This window comes from Microcebus murinus, chromosome 7 (genome assembly GCF_040939455.1).
Source record: "Microcebus murinus isolate Inina chromosome 7, M.murinus_Inina_mat1.0, whole genome shotgun sequence".
Classification (NCBI taxonomy): Eukaryota; Metazoa; Chordata; class Mammalia; order Primates; family Cheirogaleidae; genus Microcebus; species Microcebus murinus.
This window is the reverse complement of record NC_134110.1, coordinates 72,925,465-72,930,541: the sequence shown is the minus strand read 5'-3', so window position 1 is coordinate 72,930,541 and position 5,077 is coordinate 72,925,465. Positions and strand designations below refer to the sequence as shown.

Here is a 5,077-nt window from a genome sequence, read left to right as displayed (position 1 = left end):
TTACCTTTCGCCTCTTCAACTCACCACCCTGCACATCCTGAGCTAATTCCTGCAGGTCCACAAACGTGCCCTTTGCACATGGTATTCCTTACATCTGGGATAATTCTTTTCTCCACTTTTCACTTAGCTCTTTATTTCATCCTTCAGGTTTTGCCTTAAATTTATCTTTCTCAGAGATCTTTCCCTGACCACTCTCAATTATTATTCTCTCTTTTAATACCCAGTATTTTCCTTCTCAGCAAAAATTGGAAACCTTTTTGTGTATTTCTCGATGTAGTGATTTGTTTAGTATCTCTCACATAGAGGAGCCGTAAGTCCCGTGGAGGCAATAGTGGCTGTATTAATTTCCCTTCCCACCAAAAGTGTAGTAGCATTCTTCTTTCTCCCCAAACTCTCCAACAGTCGTTACCTTTTGACTTTTGATAAAGGCCATCCTACCAAATGAAATTATAGTTTTGATTTCAATTTCCCTAATGATTAGTGATGTTGAACATGTTTTCATATACCTGTTGGCTATTTTTTTTTTCAGGAGGAATTATTTTTTTATTTTGACTGTAACACTCCTTAGTCTGTACCAGTGACACACCCTAAAGAAGCATCCACCATAGACAAAGGACTAGAATGCAGGGTGCAAGTGCCTTATTCCCAGTATTTCATTTCTGAACAAAGGAAAGAAAAGATATTGTCTTACAGGCTGAATCTTCTATAGGCTTGAATAATTTTATAGATTATTTCCCCTGAGGCAAGGAGCAGCCATAATTTTTCTCTTCATTCACCATAGCAACTCTTGCACTGTTGAAAATGCTCAGTTGCATGCACTAACCAAATTCTAAACCTCCATCTTCTTTCCAGTACCTTGGTCTGCTCCAATTCTTTGTTCTTGGCTTGCATGATTGCTTCAAAGTCCTTCTTGCTACGATTTAGCTCTTCCATTAGAGCCCGGTGCTCCTGCAGAGCCTGGGAGAGCTGTTGCTTCAGGTCCTCTTCTCCTTCCTCTTTCTCCAAGTCCTGGAGATGCTGTTCCTCTTCCTGGAAAGTCTTCTCTAGTTGCTCCACTCTTGCCTGCTGCTGAGCCTGCTCTGCACACAGCTGGGACTGTAAGTCCTGCAGTTCCTGCTCCATTCTCACAATTTCTTTTGAGTTCTCCTTTTGGGTCTGCTTTTTCACATTCAGAACAGCTACTTGTTTTTCTTGCATCTGTGTTTTCAGCTTCAGCATCCTGGACATGGTCACCTTAAAGATCTCTAAGCTGCTCTGAGAAGCTGAAGAGTTTGAGGCTTTCTGCTTCTTGTGATGAAGCTCTGTGACTTTTTGGGGGCCAGACTCTGTGGTCTTTTCATTTGGCTCAAGAGAAGTCAACTTAGGATCCAAATATTCAGAGGGTTGATTGGCCACCTCACCTCTCCCATTAGACTTCACTAGCTGACCAGGTTTATAAAATACTTCACTTATTTTAGATTTCAGATTTGAGGGTCCTTCAGCTCCAGAACCATCTAATTCATCCAAACTAAATTTCCTCTTAGTTCTCAAACCCTTATTTTTTTTCCATCATCTGATCACCGTTTGGGGAAAGACAGGGATATATCCTCTCCCAGTCTTCTTCAGTAACTTCATATTCATACTCTGCATTCTCTTTATTTTCCAGAGGCACTCCAAGCTGGATGTGGTCTCCCTTATGGATGGAATAGACCTTTAAAGGTTCCAGACGCTCTCTGTTCAGCCAAACACCATTTAGACTCTCTTTCAGAGCCCTTTCAGTCTGGAAAATAAGCTCTCAAAATTCTCCCGTCACACTTTGTCCTTGGATTCCTCTACGTTTACCCATTCATCACTTCTTGGTGACACCTGACTGAGACCTGAGAAGAGAGTCATATAACAACTGCCCTAGAAAAAAGAGTACAAAGCAACACTGGAGAGTGAGCCCACAGCAGTCATAATCTGTCGCTGGCACAGGCTGTCTCTGTATTCCTTGTTGTCCATAATTGTCCACTGGCCCTCAGGATTCTGCTTCAAAACACAGTGGCTTCGAGAAATCATCAGAGGGCAGATTTTTGACACCAGTTGGTAAGTGACACCAAATCCTCGTCCTACAGTCACTTTCAACCAGTCTTTGCATTGAGCATATATTCTTTATCTTATCCACAAGGACAGTATGAGAACCTCTGGAAAAGGTTGAAAGGAAGCCCCAAATCACATCTATCATACTTTCCTGATGGACCAGTCTAGTTCATAACAGCCATTATTGATTTAAAAGATCTTGTCCTTGCCCACCTTCACTAATGCTATCTCTTTCCTCCTGGGCACGACTCCTGCTGTCTCCCAGATGATTAGTAAATACTTCAGAACCATCCTTTCCTTGGAGCAGAAAGCTAAACAACAGACAGAAGCAATCGCTGCGCGCTCGAGATCGATGCGAACGTACTCTCTTGTCCTGTTGGCTATTTTTATGTCTCCTTTTAAGAGACACCTGTTCAGATCTTTTGTCCATTTTTAATTGGATTATTGGTTTTTTGCTTTGAGCTTCTTATATATTATGGTTATTAATCCATTGTTTACTGGATACTTTGCAAATATTTTCTCCCATTCTGTAAATTATCTCTTGGCTTTCCTGATTGTTTCTGTGGCTGTGCAGAATTTCTGTAGCTTGATATAATTCCATTTGTCTATTTTGGCTTTTGTTGCCTGTGATTTATAGATCTTACTAAAAAAATCTTTGCCCAGATCAATGCCCTGTAACATTTCTCCAATGTTTTCTTTCAGTAGTTTCATAGTTTCAGGTCTTAGTTTTAAGTCTATGAACCATTTTGAGTTGATTTTTGTATGTGGTGAAACATGGGGAACTAATTTTATTCTTCTGCAAATGGATATCGTTTTCCCAGAATAATTCTTTAAAGAGAATGTCTTTTCCCCAATGTATGATCTTGTCACCTTTGTGGAAAATCACTTGGCTGTAAGTATGTGGATTTACTTCTGGGTTAATTGTTCTGTTCTCTTGGTCTGTGTGTCTGTTTGTATGCCAGTTCCATCCTCTTTTGGTTATTATATCTTTGTAGTATAATTTGAAATCAGGTAATGTTCTCTTTGCCTGAACAAAGCTCAAATCACCTTTGTTCTTTTTGCTCAGGATTGCTTTGGTTATCAGGGGTCTTTTGTGGTTCCATACAAATTTTAGGATTTTTTTTCTATTTCTATAAGAACATCATTTATATTTTGATATGGATTACATTGAATCTATAGATCACTTTTAGTAGTATAGATACTATTTATAATAATTCATCCAATCCATGAGCATAGTATATCTTTTCATTTCTTTGTGTGTTCACTTCAATTTCTTTCGTCAGTGTTTTATTGTTTCCTTTGTAGAGATACTTACTTCACTTTCTTGGTTAAATTTATTCACAGATATTTTATTTTTTGTAGCTATTGTAAATGGGATTTTTTTTTTTATTTCTTTTCAGATCGATCACCATTAGCATACATAAACACTACTACATTTTTTTTTTTTTTTTAGGTTTGGCAATGAGTTTTTTTTTCATTTTTTTTATTTCAGCATATTATGGGGTATAAATGTTAAGGTTACTTATATTGCCCATGCCCCCCCTTGAGAGCTTCAACCGTGACCATCCCCCAGACATTGCATATCTCACTCATTATGTATGTATATATCCATCCCCTCCTCCCCCCACCCACCCGCCGACACCTGATAAATGTTATTCCTATATGTCCACTTAAGTGTTGATCCGTTAACACCAGTTTGCTGGTGAGTACCTGTGGTGCTTATTTTTCCACTCTTGAGATACTTCACTTAGTAGAATGGGTTCCAGCTCTATCTAGGAAAATACAAGAGGTGCTATATCACCCTTGTTTCTTAAAGCTGAATAGTACTCCATGGTATACATATGCCACATTTTATTAATCCACTCATGTATTGATGGGCACCTGGCTTGTTTCCACACCTTTGCAATTGTGAACTGTGCTGCTATAAACATTCGAGTGCAGGTGTCCCATTTGTAGAATGTCATTTGATCTTTTGGGTAGATGCCCAGTAGTGGAATTGCTGGATCAAATGGTAGATCTACTTGTATGCCTTAGGGTATCTCCATATAGCTTTCCACAGAGGCTGAACCAGTTTGCAGTCCCACCCGCAGTGTAGGAGTGTTGCTATTTCTCCACATCCACGCCAATTGTTTGGGGACTTTTTGATAAAGGCCATTCTTACTGGAGGTAAGTGATATCTCAGTTTTGATTTGCATTTCCCTGATGATTAGAGATGTTGAGCATTTTTTTCATGTTTGTTGGCCTTTATTATGTCTTCTTTTGAAAAATTTCTGTTCATATTCTTTGCCCAGTTTTCGATAGGATTGTTTGATTTTTCCTTGCTGATTTTCCTGAGTTCTAAATAAATTGTAGTTATCAGCCCTTTATCGGATATGTAGCTTGTGAAAATTTTCTCCCATTCTGTGGGTTGTCTGTTTGCTCTCTTGACAGTTTCTTTGGCTGTGCAGAAGCTTTTTAATTTGATGAGGTCCCATTTATTTATTTTAGTTGCTTCTGTGATTGCCTTTGGGGTCTTCTTCATAAATTCTTTGCCTAGGCCAATGTCTAGAAGAGGGTTTCCAACGTTTTCCTCTAGAATTCTAATAGTTTCACACCTAATGTTCAAGTCTGTTACCCAGTGTGAGTTGATTTTTTTAAGAGGTGAAAGGTGTTAGTTCTATTTCAGTCTTCTGCATGTGGCTATCTAGTTTTTCCAGCACCATTTATTGGATAAGGATTCTTTTCCCCAGCATATGTTTTTGTCTGCTTTGTTGAAGATTAGTTGGCTATATGAGGATTTTTTTGTCTTGCAACTTTGCTGAATTTATTAGTCCTAAGAGCATTTTTATGGAGTCTTTAGGTTTTTCTTAATATTAGCTCATGTTGTCAGCAAACAAGGATAATTTGACTTCTTTCTTTCTAATTTAGATGCCCTTTATTTTTTTATCTTACTTAATTCCTCTGTCTAGGACTTCCAGTAGTATATTAAATAGAAGTGGTAGAAGTGGGCATTCTTACCTTGTTCCTGATCTTGGAGGAA

General features: G+C 38.5%; 1 pseudogene; it reads right to left on the bottom strand.

Annotated features, from left to right (window-relative positions):
- Nucleotides 1–753: 753 nt before the first annotated feature.
- LOC105876565 (E3 ubiquitin-protein ligase RNF8 pseudogene) lies at nucleotides 754–2,488 on the bottom strand (annotated as a pseudogene).
- Nucleotides 2,489–5,077: the final 2,589 nt, after the last annotated feature.